The following is a 22,077-nucleotide window of genomic DNA, read 5'->3' on the forward strand; positions in this document are numbered from 1 at the left end:
CTATGCCCCAACCAGTCATTCTGAGGAAGCTGAAGTTGAACAGTTCTATGAAGACCTACAAGACCTTCTAGAACTGATACCCAAAAAAGACATCCTTTTCATTATAGGGGACTGGAATGCAAAAGTAGGAAGTCAAGAGATACCTGGAGTAACAGGCAAATTTGGCCTTGAAGTACAAAACAGAGCAGGGAAGAGGTTGACAGAGTTTTGCCAAGAAAACACACTGGTCATAGCAAACACCCTCTTCCAACAACACAAGAGAAGACTCTACACATGGACATCAACAGATGATCAATACTGAAATCAGACTGATTATATTCGTTGCAGCCAAAGATGGAGAAGCTCTATACAGTCAGCAAAAACAAGACCAGGAGCTGACTGTGACTCAGATCATGAACTCCTTATTGCCAAATTCAGACTTAAATTGAAGAAAGTAGGGGAAACTACTAGACCATTCAGGTATGAGCTAAATCAAATCCCTTATGATTATACAAAGGAAATGACAAATATATTCAAGGAATTAGATCTGATAGAGTATCTGAAGAACTATGGATGAAGGTTCATGACATTGTACAGAAGGCAGTGATCGAGTTCATCCCCAAGAAAAAGAAATACAAAAAGGCAAAATGGTTGTCCAAAGAGGCCTTACAAATAGCTGAGAAAAGAAAAGACATGAAAGGCAAAGGAGAAAATGAAAGATATACCTATTCAAATGCAGAGTTCCATAGAATAGCAAAAAGAGAAAAGAAAGCCTTCCTCAATGATCAGTGCAAGGAAATAGAGGAAAACAAAATAGAATGGGAAGGACTAGAGATCTTTTCAAGAAAATTAAAGATACCAAGGGAACATTTCAAGCAAAGATGGGCACAATAAAGGACAGAAATTGTAGGGACCTAACAGAAGCAGAAGATATTAAGAAGAGGTGGCAAGAATACACAGAAGAACTGTACAAAAAAGATCTTCATGACCCAGATAACCGTGGTGGTCTGATTACTCACCTAGAGTCAGACATTCTGGAATGTGAAGTCAAGTGGGCCTTTGAAAGCATCACTAGGAACAAAGCTAGTGGAGGTAATGGAATCCCAGTTGAGCTATTTCAAATCCTAAAAGATGATGCTGTGAAAGTGCTGTACTCAATATGCCAGCAAATCTGGAAAACTCAGCAGTGGCCACAGGACTGGAAAAGGTCAGTTTTCATTCTAATCGCAAAGTCAATGCCAGAGAATGCTCAAACTACCGCACATCTGCACTCATCTCACAAGCTAGCAAAGTAATGCTCAAAATTCTCCAAGCCAGGCTTCAACAGTACATGAACTGTGAACTTCCGGATGTTCAGGCTGGATTTAGAAAAGGCAAAGGAACCAGAGATCAAATTGCCATTATCCATTGAATCATCGAAAAAGCAAGCCAGTTCCAGAAAAACATCTACTTCTGCTTTGTTGACTATGCCAAAGCTTCTGACTGTGTGGATCACAACAAACTGGAAAATTCTTCAAGAGATGGGAATACCAGACCACCTGACCTGCCTGCTGAGAAATATGTATGCAGGTCAAGAAGCAACAATTAGAACTGGACATGGAACAACAGACTGGTTCCAAATCAGAAAAGGAGTACGTCAAAGCTGTATATTGTCACCCTGCTTATTTAACTTATGCAGAGTACATTATGAAAAATGCTGGGCTGGATGAAGCACAAGCTACAATATTTCTCCCACAATCTTGATTGTAGCTGTGATCACCAGCATCTGTGATCAGGGATTCAGGATGACCTACAATATATTTATTGCCTTCACCCTCAGAGGCACCCCTGGGCACAGTTCATGAGCACTACAGATAGACAGGTCCCATAGTCCTTGAACTTTAACCCTCCTCAAGAGGTGCTACTTCCAATGTCATAGAGGCTGTAGTTACTCTTCCAACAAACTAGATGTGTATTTACTGTGGGTTATATATTGATAGCTTCTGGTTCCTTTAGCCAAGATGTCTAATCCAATTTTTATTTCTCCAGTTAGTCACATCCTAGGATCCAGTGTATAAATCCAATATTGCATGTCTCATGCATAACTATTTTAAAGAATTTTATTTTGTGTACTGTGTGTATCAGAATAGTACACAGTGCCATGTAATGTGAAAAAAATCTACATAAATGATGTAGCCTACTATCCAAGTGTCATACCAGCTTGAACAGTGAAAAAATAAAACCAAACAAGAAAACCCCACTGCTGAACCACTTTGGACTGCCCTCCATCGACCATGTGCAGGCAATGAGGCCATCAAGTGCCCAGGTCCCCCAGAGCACTGCATGCACCTGCTGTGGGTCATAGAGGAGGTAGGTAAATGCATCTGACCTTGTGCCAGCAGCAAGTGTGCCAGAAAACCCCTAAAGGGAAGGATTGCCAACCCTCGGACCCTGACTGGAGTGGAGAACGCCCAGCAGAGACAAAGTGGAATGCCCCCCACCATTCCCGCAACAGGATGTACCTCTGCCTCAGCCACTGCAGAGCCCCTGCTTCGCCTGGCATTCACTCCAAAATACACTTCCCATTTTGGGCGTCCTGTTCTATGTCCTTCTGGGAACCAGCGGGTGGCTCTCACTCTAGTCTGCAGCACTAACTGACACCAGCCACCCTCGAAGCAGTCATTAGCAACAAGGTCACTGTGAGTCTCACCCATGACCTGACATTAGTGTGGATCCATCTGGACCTTTCTGTTGGCCCACCACTCAGCACTTACCAGGTACAGCTTCTCCCTTTGTCCCAGCCCTGTCTTAACTTCAGAGGGTCCTCTGAACACCTGTCACCTTCCTGCCTTGTCTCTTGGACCATAGTGACTCTTACATCAGTGTGTCTTTTGCTAAATGTCTTTTTTCTACAAATAAAAGAAAATTCCATGAGGCTAATATAATACTTACCCCCAAACTAGATAAGGCTGATGTAAATCTAAAAACTATCAGCCAATCACACTAAGAGATGGACAAATTAAACACAAAATTAGAGATGGAGAAATTAAACAAAAAATATTTCAGCAAATTTTACACCATAATGATTTTTATGAGTCACATATCAGGTCAAAACATACTTGGAGTACAAACAAAATTCAATAGTTTCAAAATCTATTAATTCTCTGCATCTACAAATTAAAGTAGGAAAAGATAATCTCGGTAAACATTAAAAAAACATTTCTAAAATTCAATATCTATTTGTGATAAAAATATAAACAAAATAAGAGTAAAGTTAGAAATAAAATTCTAACTTTATATAAAAAGTATATTCTAAAAAGCTGAAGCAAATACAATAGCTAATGGTGAAATATCAGAAGTACTCATATTAAAATTATAAATAAGAAAAAGACACTAGCTATTATTTTTACTTACATTATTACAGTATTCAATGTTTTGAGTAGGAAATCTTAGTAATAAATGAAAAGAAATAAGAAGTACAAATAATAGAATAAAAGATACAAAGCTGCCATCTAAAAAATCTTTCATCTGATAATCTACCCCAAAACTCCAGATAATTAATTGATAAAAGATATTAACTAAAAAGATGGTCTTGACTCTATGGTCCTTCCTCTGTATGCCCTTGGCCTGCCTTTTGTCTGCGGAAAAACTTTAGACAAAGAGTAAGTCTATCCAAAGAAGTGAGAAAATTCAGAAACCCTACCCCCCACAACAAAAAACAGTCAAATAAGAAAAAACAATAGGTTAGTAAGCAAAGTCAAGGACCTTCCTTCACAAGGGCTATACATAATATTCCGAGCCATGTCCTTTGAGCTATTTTATAGGTACTGTAACCCCGCCAGGTGGAAGAAGTTAACTACATGATGACCAGGCTGTAGCCATGACATGCTGCTGCTAAGTCGCTTCAGTCGTGTCCGACTCTTCATGACCCCATGGACCACACCCTACCAGGCTCCTCCATCCATGGGATTTTCCAGGCAAGAGTACTGGAGTGGGGTGCCATTGCCTTCTCCAGCCGTGACATAAACTGCCACAATTCTGAGAACTGGCCTCAAAAAAGGGGGGGGGGGGGGCAGAGGGGATGACAAATCGACCGTGGAACTGAAGATTTACTGTACCTAAAACAGTCAAGATGACACTGGTCAGACTACTGCATGACCATTTCAAGATGACTGTCAGAGCTCACCATGCTGTTTCTGTATGTCGCTGCCTCCCATTGCCTATAAAACTTTTGCCCCCTGATGGCTGGGGGGTGGGGATTCGGCCTTTGGACAGGCCTCTGCCCTCCCCTGCCTCCACTCCCACCCATACTCCCTTGCTGCTGGCCTCTGAAATGAAGCAAACTTTCCTTTCTACCAACCTGGCCTCTTTATTGACTTTTGAGGAGCAAGCAGCCTGACCACATTTTTGGTTATAGTCTGATGTGCAATAAACATTTAAAACATATTTACCAATAATAACTGATCAGAAAATGCAGTGGAAGAAGTGGATTCCATTATCAGTTGTTGAAGTAAACACAAAATACCATGAAATGAACTACAGTATCTGGGTGGGCCACACGGCCACCCTGAATAGGCCCAAATACCTACTGTCTCACTTGGCAACGTGACATGGTTCCGGGTAAGTGCAAAGATTCTGCTGCATCAGACATCCTGGTGCAAAGAGTAGCTGTGACTCTGCTGTTTTCCACACCTTGCTTCCTAGTTGACTGGAAGAGGAGAAAAGCACAGAAGAGAGTGCGTGGAAGGCCTTTACGAGCCAAACTGGAAGTGGCATTCACACTCCAGTGGCCAGAGCTCAAGCACCCGGCTGGCCACATGTGACTGCAACGCAGGCTAGGAAAGGAAGAGGAGGGATAGGTTTTTAACCCTTAGGAAGCTCTGCATTAATTTTGTATGAAAATCTGTCTGCAGCCTTCTTCCCACATACAGAACTCATTCAAGCCATTTCCCAGGAGACCAAGCCCAAATTCCATCCAGCTCAGTATGGGATCTGTGTGAAGCCTTTTCTTCTCCATCCATCCCAATGTGGCTTGCCTTCATCCAGCTGCCTCCAAACTAAATACTGTGGTGAAGTAAGCACAGGGTAACCTCAGTGAAATTTCGCTTAAAAGGGAGACTTACACCAGGAAATACCAGGAGACACAGGACAATCACCATTCCTAGCAACAGTGGACTCCTGCTAAGCCAGCACCTTGATTAGACTTTGGATTTGGACTCCAGGAGTCTTCTTTGTCCCTGGTTCTACCCTTTGGCAAGGTTTATTTTTTTCTTCCGTTTTCTTTCATGACTATATTTGAAGTAGGCATTGGAGAATAGGTCAAGGCTTCACTGGTGGCTCAGACTGTAAAGAATCTGCCTGTAATGCGGGAGACCTGGGTTCAGTCCCTGGGTTGGGAAGATCCTCTGGAGAAGGAATTGGCAATCCACTCCAGTTTTCTTGCCTAGAAAATCCATGGACAAAGAAGACTGGTGGGCTACAGTCCTTGGGGTTGCAAAGAGTCAGACATGACTGAGTGACTAACACTTGGAGAATATACCATCTTTGGGGTGTGTGCACTTTTTATAGCAGTTTTCCTGCTGGTTCCCATTTTGGGGGCCCCAAATTTAGTTTACATTCCCAAGTTTTCTTTTCAAGCTCATGGTTTCTTCAGTAATATAACTTCCTGAAAAATTGTGTAGGCTTCTGATCGCCTGTCAGTCAATTTTACATGCCAACAACCACATCCATACTTCCATGAAGGCTTATTCATTGTTTACCTGAAATTTAAATCTAATGGTGTCCTATGTTTTAATTCAGTAAAAACTGGCAACTCTAAAGTTACTGTGAAGAGTTGAACCAAATTGTTACTGTCCAGGGCTCTTGGCCTTCCCCAATCAATAGAAATTGATCAGAGGCCAGACAAGAAATTCAGGCAAGGCTTTATTGTAACCCCTCCTGCAACAGGAAGGGAGCAAGAACAAACAACAGATCCCCTTGCTTGCTTGCTTGCTTGCTTGCTTGCTGGCGGTGAGGGGCCAGGTAATGGTGAGCTGGTTCCTTATATAAAGTAAGGGATCTGTCCAGGGGTCAGACCGGAGGGATGGTTCAGGTGGTTTACCCACCTCTTAGGTGATACTGTGTGCAGAAGGCTTGTGTACTACCCTGGGCTTTTTTTTTTCCTCCTGATCCCCTTCTTTTCTTTCAGGACCTTCAAAAGTGGCTTTTTTTTTTTTTTTACCCTCTTTTTGGTCTCTTTGTATCTTTTGTCCAGAATTTGTCCCAACTATTCTTCCCTGGTGATTCAGACAGTAAAGAATCTGCCTGCAATGCAGGAGATCCTGGTTTGATGCCTGGGTTGGAAAGATCCCCTGGAGAAGGAAATGGCTACCCTCTCTAGTATTCTTGCCTGGAGAATTCCATGGACAGAAAAGCCTGGCCGCTACAGTTCATGGGATCACTAAGAGTCAGACTCAGCTGAGCAACTATCACTTTCACTTTCATGCATGCTTGCAGTTATTTTTAGTCCCATCCTATTTCTTTGTATTTGGTTGTTCAAGGAGAGCTCTGTCTAGGTGCAAGTATTGTAGCATTACAGAAAAGGATATCAGATCCCAGCCTATCTCAAAATGTCCACCACTGTTGTCTAGGGCCTCTGTCCTTCCAGATCTTCCTGGGCCCAACACCCAAGCACTGTAAGACCATGAATTTCAGAACTTGTCCCTTCAAAGTGGAGATTTCTGTACTGATTAGAAGAGATTTAGCTGTGGCCACAGATTCAAAATTGAAACAGTTCCACCCAAGAGAAGTTCATTTCTCACACATCTAACAGCCCTAGGAAGCAACCCACGTGGGGAACATGTAAGTCTGCTCCATTCCATCACTCATGTCCCAGGGATCACCTGACAGAGTTCTGCCATCTTCATTGCACTTCTTCTAAGGACCCTTGGGGATTATCATTCCCAGCAGGCAAGAACTTAGAAGAAAGTGAGGTTGTGTTTTAGGGGTCTGGCTTGGAAGTAATACCCGTTACTTCTGTCTACCTTCCATGGGCTTCCATGAGTTACATGATCCAACCTAACTGTAAGAGTTGCTGTAAGTTTAGCTACTTGCCCAAGAAGGCAAATCAACTAGATTTTGAAGAAACTGCTAGCAAATTCTGCCCCAGACCTAACACAGAATGTACAAGGCTTATGTGAATAAAACTTCAAACTTTTAATGTCGAAGGACATTAAAAAAAATACCAAAATGAAAGGAGAGACATATTATGTCCTGATATGGACAGATATAAGAAGAAGAATTAACATTTTCACAAGCATGTAAAAGTGTTAATTCTCCCCCACATTAATCTAAAAATTGCATTAAATTGTAATTCAATCCGTAATGGAGATTTTAACCAATACCATTGCCTTTACTTTGTACTCTGGGCCTATGTCTTGGTTTTCTGTATTTTAACAAATCTTTTGGAAAGGGATTGAATAAGAAAATCATAACTGAATCTTTCATGGAAATTGATAAAATGATTTTAAATTTCATATGGTAGAAAATATCCAATTTTTTATTGTAGTAGAGTTGCTTTCCAAATGTTCTGTTAGTTTCTGCTGTACAACAAAGTGATTCATCTATATATATACATATATCCCCTCCCTCTTGGACCTCCCCCCACCCCCATGTTACCACTATAAGTCATCATAGAGCACCAAGCTGATCTCCCTGTGCTATATGAATCAGGTTCCCATTGCCTATCTGTTTTGTACATGATAGTGTATATATGTCAATGCAAATCTCTTAATTCAATGCACCCTTCCCTTTCCCACTGTGCCCTTGTGTCCATTCTCTACATCTGCATCTCTATTCTTGCCTTGGAAATAGGTTCATCTGTACCATTTTCTACATTCCACATATATGAATTAACATACAGTATATGTTTTTCTCTTTCTGATTTATTTCATTCTGTGTGACAGACTCTAGGATCATCCACATTTCTACAAATAACTCAATTTCATTCCTTTTTATGGCTGGTAATGTTCCACTGTATAAATGTACCACATCTGCATTATCCATCCATTTGTCATGGGACACTTAGGTAGCTTCCATGTCCTGGATATTATAAATAGTGCTGCAATGAACATTGGGGTACCTGCGACATGTTAACTGATGGTTTTCTCAGGGTATATGCCCAGTAGTGGGATTACTGGGTCATGTGGTAGTTCTATTTTAAGTGCTTTAGGGAACCTCCATACTGTTCTCCACAGTGGCTGTGTCAATTTTCCCACCAACAGTGCACAATCTTGGTTAGAAACCTGGACTGTTAGGTTCATGATTCAAGGTAAATTGGACATGGTCAAGCAGGAGATGGCAAGAGTGAACATCAACATTTTAGGAATCAGTGAGCCAAAGTGGATGACATTGGACAAATTTAATTCAGATGACCATTATAAGTACTACTGTGGGAAAGAATCCCTTGAAAGAAATGGAGTAGCCTTCACAGTCAACAAAAGAGTTGAAAATGCAGTACTTGAGTGCAATCTCAAAAACAACAGAATGATCTCGGTTTGTTTCCAAGGCATACCTTTCAACATCACATTAGTCCAAGTCTGTGCCCCAACCACTAATGCCAAAGAAGCTAAAGTCAAATGGTTCTATGAAGATCTACAAGACCTTCTAAAACTAACACAAAAAAAAAAAAAAAATGTCCTTTTCATCATAGAGGATTGAAATTCAAAAGTAGGAAGTCAAGAGATACCTAGAGTAATAGGTAACAGGCAAGATTGGTCTTGGGGTACAAAATGAAGCAGAGCAAAGGCTAACAAAGTTTTGCCAAAAGAACACACTGGTCATAAAACGCTTCTCCAACAACACAGGTGATGACTCTACACATGGACATCACGTGATGATCAATACTGAAATCAGATTGATTATATTCTTTGCAGCAAAAGATGGAGAAGCTCTGTTCAGTCAGCAGAAACAAGACTGGGAGCTGACTGTGGCTCACATCATGAACTTCTTATTGCAAAATTCAGGTTTAGATTGAAGAAAGTAGGGAAACCACCAGACCATTCAGGTATGACCTAAGTCAAATCCCTTATGATTATATGGTGGAGGTGACAAGTATGTTCAAAGGATTACATCTGGTAGACAGATTGCCAGGAGAACTATGGTCAGAGGTTCATAACTTGGTACCGGAGATGGTGAACAAAACTATCCCAAAGAAAAGGAAATGTAAGAAGGCAAAATGGTTATCTGAAAAGGCCTTACAAATAGCTGAGAAAAGAAGAGAAGCAAAAGGCAAAGGAGAAAGGGAAAGATATCCAACTGAATGCACAGTTTCAGAAAATAGCGAGAGAGACAAGAAAGCTTTCTTAACTGAACCATGCAAAGAAATAGAGGAAAACAATAGAATGGGAAAGACTAGAGAAAGACTTCAAGACTTCAAGAAAATTGGAAATATCAAAGGAACATTTCATGCAAGAATGGGCATGAAGGACAGAAACAGTAAAGACTTAACAGAGGCAAAATAAATTAAGAAGAGGTGACAAGAATATACAAAAAAAAAAACTGTACAAAAAAGGTCTTGATGACCCTGATAACCACAATGGTGTGGTCATTCATCTAGAGACATCATGGAATGTGAAATCAAGTTAACTTTAGGAAGAATTATTGCCAATAAAGGTAGTGGAGGTGTTGGAATTCCAGATGAGCTATTTAAGATACTGAAAGATGATGCTGTTAAAGTGCTGCACTCAATATGCCAGCAAATTTGGAAAACCCAGCAGAGCCCACGGGACTGGAAAATGTCAGGTTTTATCTCAATTCCAAAGAAGGGCAATGCTAAAGAATGTTCAAGCTGCCAAACATTTGCACTCACTTCCCATGCTAGTAAGGTAATGCTCAAAAAAGTTCAAGCTGGGTTTAGAAAAGGTACAGGAACTAGACATCAAACTGTGAACATCCATTGGATCATAGAGAAGGCAAGAGAATTCCAGAAAAAATCTACTTCTGTTTCATTGACTACACAAAAGCCTTTGACTGTGTTGATCACAAAAGCCTTTGACTGTATGGATCACAACAAACTATGGAAAATTCTTAAAGAGATGAGGTAACAGACCACCTTATCTGCCTCTTGAGAAACCTGTATGAAGGTCATGAAGCAACAGTTAGAACCAGACATATAACAACAGACTGGTTCAAAATTGGGAAAGGAATACGTTAAGGCTATATATTGTCACCCTGCTTATTTAACTTATATGCAGAGTACATCACACAAAATGCTGGCCTGGATGAATCACAAGCTGGAATCAAGGTTGCCAGGAGAACTATCAACAACCTCAGATATACAGATGATACCACTCTAATGGCAGAAAGTGAAGAGGAACTAAAGAGCTCTTGAAGAGGGTGAAAGAAGAGAATGAAAAGGCTGGTTTAAAACTCAACATTCAAAAAACTAAGATCATGACATCTGGTCCCATCACTTCATGACATATAGATGGGAGAAAAGTGAAAACAGTGGCAGATTTTATTTTCTTGGGCTCCAAAATCACTGAAGATGATGACTTGCTCCTTGGAAGATAAGATATGACAAACCTAGACAGCATATTAAAAAATAGAGACATCACTTTGAAGACAAAAGTCTGTATAGTCAAAGCTATGGTTTTTCCAATAGTCATCTACAAATGTGAGAGTTGGACCAAAAAGAAGGCTGAGCATTGAATCATTGATCTTTCAAACTGTGGTGCAAGAGAGGACTCTTAAGGGTCCCTTAAACAACAAGGTGATCAAACCAGTCAATCCTAAAGGAAATCAACCCTAAATATTCACTGGAAAGATTGATGCTGAAGTTGAAGCTCCAATACTTTAGCCATCTGATGTGAAGAACCAACTCATTGGAAAAGACCCTGATGTTGGGAAAGATTGAGGGCAAGAGTAGAAGGCAGCAGCAGAGGATGAGATGGTAGGATGGCATCATCAATTCAATGGACATGAGTTTGAGCAAACTCCAGAAGATAGTGCAGGACAGGGAAGCCTGGAGTGCTGCAGTCCATGACACAAAGAGTCGTGAGGACATGACTAACAATTAAACAACAGTGCAAGAGGATACCTCTTTCTTCACACCTTTTCCAGCATTTATTGTTCATTGAGTTCTTTGACTATAGCCATTCTGACCCATGTGAGGTGATACCTCACTGTAGTTTTTCCTTTTAAAGACTTTACTTTTTAGAGCAGTTTTAGGTTCACATCAGAATTGATCAGGAAGGTCCGAGTTCCCAAGTACTCCATAACCTGCCACATGAATAGCCTTCCTCATGGATAATCTCCCACAAGAGTGCTACATTTGTTACAATAAACGAGATACATTTGCCAAAACCCATAGAATGTATAACACAAGGAGCAGTTCTAATGTAAACTTTGGATGATGATCATTGCAGTTTTGTTTTTTTTTTCATTTATTTATATTAGTTGGAGGCTAATTACTTTACAATATTGTAGTGGTTTTTGCCATACATTGACATGAATCAGCCATGGATTTACACGTGTTCCCCATCCTGAACCCCCCTCCCACCTCCCTCCCTATCCCATCCCTCTGGGTCATTCCAGTGCACCAGCCCCGAGCACTTGCATCCAACCTGGACTGGCGATCTCTTTCATCCTTGATATTATACATGTTTCGATGCTGTTCTCTCAGATCATCCCACGCTCACCTTCTCCCGTAGAGTCCAAAAGTCTGTTCTATACATCTGTGTCTCTTTCTCTGTCTTGCATATAGGGTTATCGTTACCATCTTTCAAATTCCATATATATGTGTTAGTATACTGTATTGGTGTTTTTCCTTCTGACTTACTTCACTCTGTATAATGGGTTCCAGTTTCATCCACCTCATTAGAACTGATTCAAATATATTCTTTTTAATGGCTGAGTAATATTCCATTGTGTATATGTACCACAGCTTTCTTATCCATTCGTCTGTTGATGGGCATCTAGGTTGCTTCCAAGTCCTGACTATTATAAACAGTGCTGCGATGAACATTGGGGTGCACGTGTCTCTTTCAGATCTGGTTTCCTCGGTGTGTCATTGCAGTTTCGATATGCATTTCTCTGATGATTAGTGATGTTGAGCATCTTTTCCTTGCCTCTTGGCCATCTGCATACCTTCTTTGGAGAAATGGCTTGTGCCCATTTTTTGATTGAGTCATTTGTTTTTTTGATATTGAGTTCCACATGCTGTTTGTGTATTTTGGAGATTAATCATTTGTCCTTTGATTCATTTACAAATATTTTTTCCCATCCTGAGGGTTGTCTTTCATCGTGTTTATGGTTTCCTTTGCTGTGCAAAAGCTTTTACATTTAATTAGGTCCCATTTGTTTATTATTGTTTTCATTTTCATTACTCTAGGAGGTGGGTCAAAAAAGATCTTGCTGTAATTTACATCAAGAAATGCTTTTCCTATGTTTTCTTCTAAGAGTTATATATCTTGTCTGGTCTCACATTTAGGTTTTTAATTTATTTTGAATGTATTTTTGTGTATGGTGTTAGGTAGTGTTCTAATTTCACTCTTTTATATGTAGCTGTCCAGTTTTCCCAGCACCACTTATTGAAGGGACTGTCTTTTTCCACTGTATAGTCTTGCCTCCTTTGCATAGATTAGGTGAGCATAGGTGTGTGGGTTTATCTCTGGACTTTCTGTCCTGCACCATTGATCTATGTTCCCTTTTTTGTGCCAGTACCATACTGTCTTGATTCTCAGTGGTGAAAACCTAAAAGCATTTCCTCTAAGATCAGAAGGAAGACAAGGATGTCCATTCTTGTCACTGTTATTCAACATAATTTTGAAAGTCCTAGCCATGGCAATCAGAGAAGAAAAAGAAATAAAAGGAATACAATTTGAAAAAGGTGAAGTAAAACTGTAACTATTTGCAGATGACATGGATCTGCAAATTTTCTAAACATAGAAAATCTGAAAGATATCATTAGAAAACTACTAGATTCAATCAATAAATTTGATAAAGTTGTAGGACACAAAATTAATGTACAGAAATGTCTTGCATTCCTCCACACTAACAACAAAAGTTCAGAAACAGAAATTAAGGAAATAATCACATTTACCATCACAAAAACAAAAAAATATATATGTTGGAATAAACCTACCTGAGGAAGCAGAAGATCTGTACTTAAAAAATTTTAAAACACTGATGAGAAAAAAGGAAGATGACACAAACAGATGGGAAAATACAACATATGCTTGGACTGGAAGAATCAATATTGTGAAAGTGATTATACTACCCAAAGTAACCTACAGATTCAGTGCAATCCCGATCAAATTACCAAAGGCATTCTTCACAGAATTAGAACAAAAAATTGTACAATTTATATGGAAACACAAAGACTCCAAATAGCCAGAAGCAATCTATAAAGAAAACTAGATCTGGAGGAATCAAGCTTCCTGACTTCAGAGAATATCTAATTTTTTAAATAAGACAATAGTGTGATTATCACTACCTATCAATTGTAATTGAAAAATGGTGGTACTGGTACAAAAGCAGATAAATTGGAAAGATAAACAAATGAAAGGATTCAGGAAATATTCTTAATATTGTTCAAACCTAAGAAAAAATTCCTGTCACATGCTACAACAAGGCTGAATCATGAGGGCATTAAGTGAAATAAGCCAATCACACACACAAGTACTGTATGATAGTATTTATATGAAGTCCTTAGAGGAGTCAAATTCACAGAGACAGAAAGCAGCTGGTGGTTGCCAGGACTTGGGGGGGGGCAATTTTTTAAGGGGGCACAAAGTTTCGATTTTTCAAGATAAAAAGTTCTGGAAATCTTTCCCATAGCAATGTAAATATACTTAAGAATTACATGTACTTAAAAATAGCTACGGTGGTGAATTTCATGCTATTTGTAACCACAATTATGTTTATCAACTTAGAAGAATGCATGTTACTATATTGATAGGATAGTGGCTTATGAAAATTTTTAAAAATTCAAGTTTCAGATGTTTCAAATCAGTGGTAAAAGGATAGCGCATTCAAGAAATAATTCCCTTCTGGAAAAAATGCTTCCTTACATTATAAAAACAGTAAGATTCTGATAAAAAACAAAACTGCAAACTTAGAAAAAATGTTAGAAAACATTTTCAAAACACTGAAGTGTTGCAAAGGACAAATAAATATCAAAATTGTGCACTTAGAAAATATAGGGAGTTGCTTCATTATTTTGGAGAAGTATAAAAATATGTTTCTTGTGAACATGACCTTCACAGAAGATTGAATGAAACATAGCCAATAAACCTATGAAAAGGTGTTAATTCTTATTTAAAATCAAAACAAACAAAATAAAATCATACTGAAATTTTTTCCTCATCTAGCAGGTTGGGTTTAATTTAAAGCCTACAGAGTAATGAATGTTCCCATTCACCTCTCTTGGGAATTGCAAGTTCTTTGTAGTCTTTCAGAAAAATTGGGTGCATTTGTCAAAATTGTAAATGTGTATGTATTTTTATTCATGAACTTTTCACTAGGAATCTATCTTTAAAATTCCCATATGTGAAAAGGAATGCATATATAAAAATATACATTGCAGCATGTTGATTTGAGGAAAGAGCAGAAGTTAAATATTCATCAACAGTGTTTGGCTAAATAAATTGTGTTACATCTATATTGTGCAATACTACATAGTCATTACAAAGAATACTGTTAGTTTATAAGTACTGACCTTGGAGGATCCCTGAGACATATCATTTTTAAAAATGCCATTATTAGAGAAATGCAACTACAATGATACCTCAAAACTACAATGAGGTATCACCACACCAATCAGAATGGCCATCATCAAAAAAGTCTAAGAAGAATAAATGCTGGAGAGGGTGTGGAGAAAAGGGAACACTCTTGCACTGTTGGTGGGAATGTAAATTGATACAGCCACTATGGAAGACGATATGGAGAGTCCTTAAAAAACTAGGAATAAAACCACCATAAGACCCAGCAATCCCACTCCTAGGCATATACCCAGAGGAAACCAAAATTGAAAAAGACACATGTGTCCCATTGTTCATTGCAGCAATATTTACAACAGCTAGAACATGGAAGCAACCTAGATGTCTATCCACAGATGAATGGATAAAGAGTTGTGGTACATATACACAATGGAATATTAGTCAGTCATAAAAGGAATGCATTTGAGTCAGTTCTAATGAGGTGGATGAACCTAGAACCTATTTTACAGAGTGAAGTTAAGTCAGAAAGAGAAAGATAAATATGGCATTCTAATGCATATATACAGAATCTAGAAAAATGATACTGAAGAATTTATTTACAGGGCAGCAATGGAGAAACAGACATAGAGAATAGACTTATGGACATGGGGAGAGGGTGAGATGTATGGAAAGAGTAACATGGAAATTTACATTACCATATGTAAAATCAATAGCCCATGGGAATTTGCTGTATGGCTCAGGAAACTCAAACAGGGGCTCTGTATCAACCTAGAGGGGTGGGATGTGGAGGGAGATGGGAGGGAGGTTCAAAAGGGAGGGGTTATATGTACACCTATGGCTGATTATTGTTGATGTTTGACAGAAAACAACAAAATTAAGTAAAGCAATTATTCTTCAATAAAAAAATTAATTAAAAAAACCCAATGCATCCAACATGATCAATTCTGAAGGTACCTGACAAAATCATGGGAAAGATGCATACTGCCTTGGTCAGATATTGCTACGGTTCTGTTGTATCACAAACTCAGTGGACCTGAACAACCATTTCTTATTGTGATGACTCTCTAGGTCATGGAGCAGCTGTGTCTCAACTGGTGAGCTGTGTGCTGATCTCTTCTGTGTGTTTCCCATCCTCCTTGGATCAGCAGGGTGGCCAGAACTTGCACTTCTCAGGCTCAAGAGCCTGAGCAGAACACATGAAAGACTTCTTAATGCTTGACTTGGAATTGGCACACAATTGCTTCTACCCTCTGCCCTTGGCAGAGGCAGGTCCCACATCCCAGGTCAAAGTCAAGACCCACCGACCAGAAGTCCTTGCACAGAGGAGTGGACTTCTGGGGCCAGTGAGTCAATCTACTACAAAGACTAAATTGTTAACAATAGTTATTTCTCAGGAAAAGATTTTGCATGATTATTTTATGCATCTATTTATTAAATATTGATGGTGGTAGTTTTAGTCTCTAACTCATGTCTGACTCTTGCGAACCCATGGACTGTAGCCTATCGGACTCCTCTGTCCATGGGATTTCTCAGGCAAGAATACTGGAGTCTGTTGTCATTCCCTTCTCCAGGGGATCTTCCTGACCCAAGGATTGAACCCATGTCTCCTGCACTGCAGGCAGATTCTTTACTGCTGAGCCACCAGTGAAGCCCAAATGTTGACTAGCCTTTACTATATATCAAGCTCTGTTCTTGGCATTGGACCATGAGCAGTGAACAAAACTACCACCCAACAAACACCTTTCCCTCATGGAGCTTATATTCTAGAAGAGGAGATGTCTTAAAAAGTAAATAGGAAAATACATATAGCATGTTAGATAGTAATAAATGCTGAAGTGGAAAATAAAACAGAGAGAGGAGACATACATTTGGCCTGTAGGGAGAGGGAATGTAAACGTTTAGATCACGTGTCAGGGAAGGACACTGACTAAAAGATGATTCTTCAGTGAAACTCTGAAGGAAGTGAGGAAATGAGCCATCTGGGTATTGGGGAAGGGCCTTCTGGATGGAGGAACAGCAAGTGCAAAGGCTCTGCCAGAGAAGTATGACCAGCAAGTTCAGAAAGGAGGATGGGCCATGGTGGCTGGGCAGAACGAACAAGGGAAAGAGGAAGCTTTCACCAGAGAGGCCACAAACCCAGTCATGTCCCTGACAGGTGCCTCTCCAGGGGCTGAAGACATCAGCCCAAGACCCAAGACAGGTAGGTTCTTGCCTGCTTTCCTACTATGAATTTTCAGATAGTCTCAGAAACTCATTTCATGTTCCTATGCTCTGCTCCTTGGTAGGTGTTACTCTAGGACTTTTTCATGCCTGCTGAGCTAGATTTCCTTCCAATGACAGGGGATCCCTCAGAACCATCTTCTGGGTTCTGTGGGTCTTTTGTCTCAGTTTCTGGCCTCACCCAACAGCCTCTTCTCCAGTTTACCAAGGTGTGACAGAGCTCTGTGGAATATGCAATGATTGCTAAATGGATTAGTCAAAGATCAGGAAAATTATGATCAAGGTGATGCATGAAAGGTGCAATCAATTATTAGCTTAGTGCAAACATAATTGTGATTTGGGACTGTGAATTTTAAATGATTACAACTAGGCTCATGCGTGCATGCATGCTAAGTCGCTTTCAGTTTAGTTCAGTTCAGTCGCTCAGTCATGTCCGACTCTTTGCGACCCCATGAATCGCAGCACGCCAGGCCTCCCTGTCCATCACAAACTCCCAGAGGTTACTCAAGCACATGTCCATCGAGTTGGTGATGCCATCCAGCCATCTCATCCTCTGTCGTCCCCTTCTCCTCCTGCCCCCAATCCCTCCCAGCATCAGTGTCTTTTCCAATGAGTCAACTCTTCGCATGAGGTGGCCAAAGTATTGGAGCTTCAGCTTCAGCATCAGTCCTTCCAATGAACTTTAGCTATGTCCAAATCTTTGTAATCCTATGGACTATAGCCTGCCAGGCTTCTCTGTCTATGGGATTCTCCAGGCAGGAATATTGGAGTGGGTTGCCTTCCTCCAGGGGATCTTCCTACCCAGGGATTGAACCTGCCTCTCCTCAACTCCTTCATTGCAGGCAGACTCTTTAATGCTGAGCCATCTGGGAAGCCCTACAACTAGACTCAAACACATCTTTATTAGTCAAAATAGAAACCATTACTTCAACACATTTTTGCCGATGAGAAATAAGTTGATTTATTCGTGTAGCATAAAAATCCATGTTTTGGGATTGAAGAACTCTTGGAAAGCATTTTTTTTGCCTCCTGCTGGTTGTAGAAGCATTTTCCTTGCAAAAAGTTGTCAAGATGCTTGAAGAAGTGGTAGTCTGTCAGGTGAATATAGTGGATGAAGCAAAATTTTGTAGCCCAATTTGTTCAACTTTTGAAGCACTGGTTGTGGGATGTGCAGTTGGGCATTGTTGTGGAGCAGACTTGGGTCCTTTCAGACCCAATGCCAGCTGCAGGTGTTGCAGTTTTCAGTGCATCTCATCAGTTTGTTGAGCATACTTCTCAGATGTAATGATTTCACCAAGATTTCAAAAAGCTGTAATGAATCAGACCAGCAGCAGACCACCAAATAGTGACCATGACCTTTTTGTTGTTGTTGTTGTTGCAAATTTGACTTTGAGAAGTGCTTTGGAGCTTCTTCTTGGTCCAACCGCTGAACTGGTCATCACCACATAAAATCCAATTTTCATCGCATGTCACAATCCAATTGAGAAATGATTCATTGTTGTTGCATAGAATAAGAGAAGAAGACACTTCAAAACAATTTTTTTGATTTGCAATCAGCTTATGAGGCACCCACTTATCGAGATTTCTCACCTTTCCAATTTGCTTCAAATGCCAAATGACCATAGAATGGTCGACACTGAGTTCTTCTGCAACTTCTCATGTAGTTGTAGGAGAATCAGCTTTGATTATTGCTCTTAATTAGTTGTTGTCAACATTGATGGTTAATCACTGTGCTTCTCATCTTGAAGGCTCTCATCTCCTTTGCAAAACTTCTTGAACCATCTCTGTACTGTATGTTTTTTAGCAGTTCCTGGGCCAAATGTGTTGTTGATGTTGCAAGTTGTCTCTGTTGCTTTATGACCCATTTCAAACTCTAGTAAGAAAATTTGCTTTTTGTCTAACATTATTTCCATAGTCTAAAATAAATATAAAATACACAACAAGTAATGTCTTTAGCAAAAAACATAAAGCGATAAATACACATTAAAATGATGTATAACATAACCACATTTATATAAGAATGTATTCCAATATCATATGACCAAGTTCAACAATGCAAAACCTACTATTACTGGTGCACCAACCTAATATAAAATGGATAGTTAGTTTAAGTACTCCTAGCCATGGCTACCGAATTTCAGACTCTGGAAGCTTCTTTCACAAAGGGATTGAACCCAAATAAGAAAAGCCATTAAATCTATTTGGCATAGAATGGTACCTGTTAGTTCTGACATCACAGAAATAGCCAGAAAACCAAAACCACTGGAGAAGTACCATGGGAAAAAAATGAAGTTCTCCTCCTATAGAATTCATATAAATTATATATGAAATTACACACGCATACACACCCCAAATGGTCCAGATAAAACACATTTTTTTCAAAGAAGTGAAAAAAGAACTCATCAATGGGGATGAGTTCCATAAAAGACAAAATATTTTCCCATCGCATTAAATAATAGTGCATTTCAGCTAATCCCTGTAATTCCTATTGATGTAATAAATGGAGAAATCTATTAAGTCCTTGAATTTTAATAACCTTGATGCTACTAGTCACAGTAACAAATTAAGATTGCTTCTCTGAGTGAACACATTAGCTGGGTTTGCCCTTTCAGACCTCACACAGACCACAGGCTGCATATAGCCAATATCATTAAGTAAGGACCCTGGAGATTAGACCTAAACAGATTCCCAATACACAGCCACAAGCCTGAAGATGATGTGGTATGTGGTGTAGCCGGCCCTCTGGGATATACCTAGGATGTAATTTTCAAAGACAAGATGGGGATGAAGGCAAAAGAGTACTAATAAGTACTAACGATGAGTTTGTATAATTGTGTGCTTAATAGCTATTGTTAGGAAATCTACAATGTCCAAAACATATCGCTACCTATATCCAGGAAGTAGTGTTTAAACATCTATTTTTTGAAGTTTGAAAATAAAGCATGGACTCCATTAACAGTGTGGCTTTCCCCCCAGAGTTGTTCCCCCCACTTGACTTTTTTGGGTGTTAAAAATGTATATAAAATATATCCTGTTACTGACATCTGATGTGGGATTTCAGGATTGATTTGATGATGTCCTTCACCTTGAATTAATGCCGAGTGGAAAATGGGATTCCAATAATCTACAGTGTGCAGGGGCGTTAGGATTCAATTAGCTTCAGGGTTGCTAGGGAAGCAACTCCTATTGACGTGAATGCCTTGGGTGCTGTACTTGACATTCACAGTGGTGACAACGATGACAAAGCTGGCAGGGAGGGATGGGAAAGCCACATGTGACTGCACAAGAGGGCAGTCACAAACCAGCATGACTGACATGCTGTCAGTACTTTAACCCCTTGGTTCCCAGCATGATCAGAAAATCAGACAGCTTCTGCAGTGACACTCAAAACAAAAACAAGATAAAACATTTTCTTTTCTTAAAGTAGCATGACAAACATGGCTGTAACACAGACTCAGAATGTAACTGTGTAGGTAGCATCATTACAATGGAACTTGCCGATACTCTTGTATAGAAGCAAGGCTGGACTGTGGTGTAGGAGCACCCTGAGATTTCAAATTGGGTCATGTGTGTGGATTCCAGAAAAGCTGGGGATTTGGATCTCTGAAGGATGCTCTGCTCCACCCTTGCTGGAAGAAGTGGCCCAGGTACATTGTGTGACAAACCTTCCTTTCTCTGAAGATCCTTTAATAACTTTCATGGGAGAGTCGCCTTGCAAGTTGATGCTTATGATCCTCCAACCCACCCCCTCACCTGTTACTGCCCTATGACTCATAATTAGGGTCACAACTAGCAAGTAGGTGTCACAAGGACAAATGCAAAATCTGATTAAGGGGGAGATTTTTCCAGTTAGTGGGGTTGGGGGTGAGAGAGGAATAAGGGTAGGTGTGGTGGAAAAGAGAGAGAGAGAGGGAGAGACAAAAGAGGGGGTGGAGAGAGAGAGAAGGAAGGGGAAAGATAGAGGCAGATTTGCTAATTCAAACCACCAGGCACAAAGGTAAAATGAGTGTGGGTTTTAAGACGTTTAAACCATTAAGTGCAGATTTCAATACTAGATAAATCTGAACTTACCCAGGAGAGGGCACTTCCAGAGTGACAAAAGAAATGTTCACATATTGAGATATAGGGAAGTTATTCTGGCTTATACTTGAATTAACCTGAATTTAATGCTAAATAAAATAGCCTGTTTGTAGCCTATCAAACATACCTTGTACCTCTGCTTTAATTGTTAAAGAAATGGGCACATTCACCAGACGTGAAGAATGTCCATGTTAAAAATAAAAAGATTAAATGCCTTCCTTCCTAGAATGTCAGTAATGGTCCTCCCTTGATGATAAGAATCACTTCCTAAGTGTCAAGGCCATGCTGACTGGCTGTATACATGCTGGACCATTGTTGTTTTGGTTTGGTTTTTTTTTAAACCTTGAAGAAATCTAACCCTGACTTGTTTAATGTTCTTTGTTCTGACAAGATATAAACCTGTGCTGAAAATCCTGCTTCTCGAGAGCAATTTCTCAGTGTCATCTGGGAAAGAAACTTCCAGGTTAGTTCTAAGTTTGGTTCAAATAAAATTCTTCTCTATTCTTATTATTGATTGTTCACTGACTATTTTCATCGACAAGAGATTTGGGGCGAATGGGTTAATGGAGCTCTTTATGGGAGTTCTCAGCTTCCTTGGCACTGAGGTGAAATCCAGACTGGACAGTGGCCCACATCAGATGAAACTCTGATCTCTGTGATGGCCCATGTGCAGAAATCTCCACATTCTACAGAAGACCACTCTCATCCACTATACTGATGATATCATGATAATCGAACCTGGTGAGCAGGAATAACAAGAGCCTTAAATGTCTTAATGAAGCATGTGTGTGGCAGAAGCTGAGCAAGAAACCTGGTAAACCTCAGGGGCCCAGACCCCAGGGAGGTTTCTAAGGGCCAGATGATCTGAAGCATGTTGGGACATTCCCTCCAAAGTGAAAGAAAAGTTGCTTTTCTTCTACTGCCTACTGCTCAAAACTGGACAGCTTGGGTGGGTCTCTATGGAGGCAACATATGCCATATTTGAAATGTCTGCCCCAATCCATTTACTGAAAAATCTACCAAACTCTAGATTTTAAGTGGGGCCTGGAGTAAGTATCTTGGGCCTTATGGAACCATTTCATGGTAATTGAAATGTCTGTTTCCAACAGGGATATAGTGT

The sequence above is a fragment of the Cervus canadensis genome, chromosome 17 (assembly GCF_019320065.1).
Source record: "Cervus canadensis isolate Bull #8, Minnesota chromosome 17, ASM1932006v1, whole genome shotgun sequence".
Taxonomy (NCBI): Eukaryota; Metazoa; Chordata; class Mammalia; order Artiodactyla; family Cervidae; genus Cervus; species Cervus canadensis.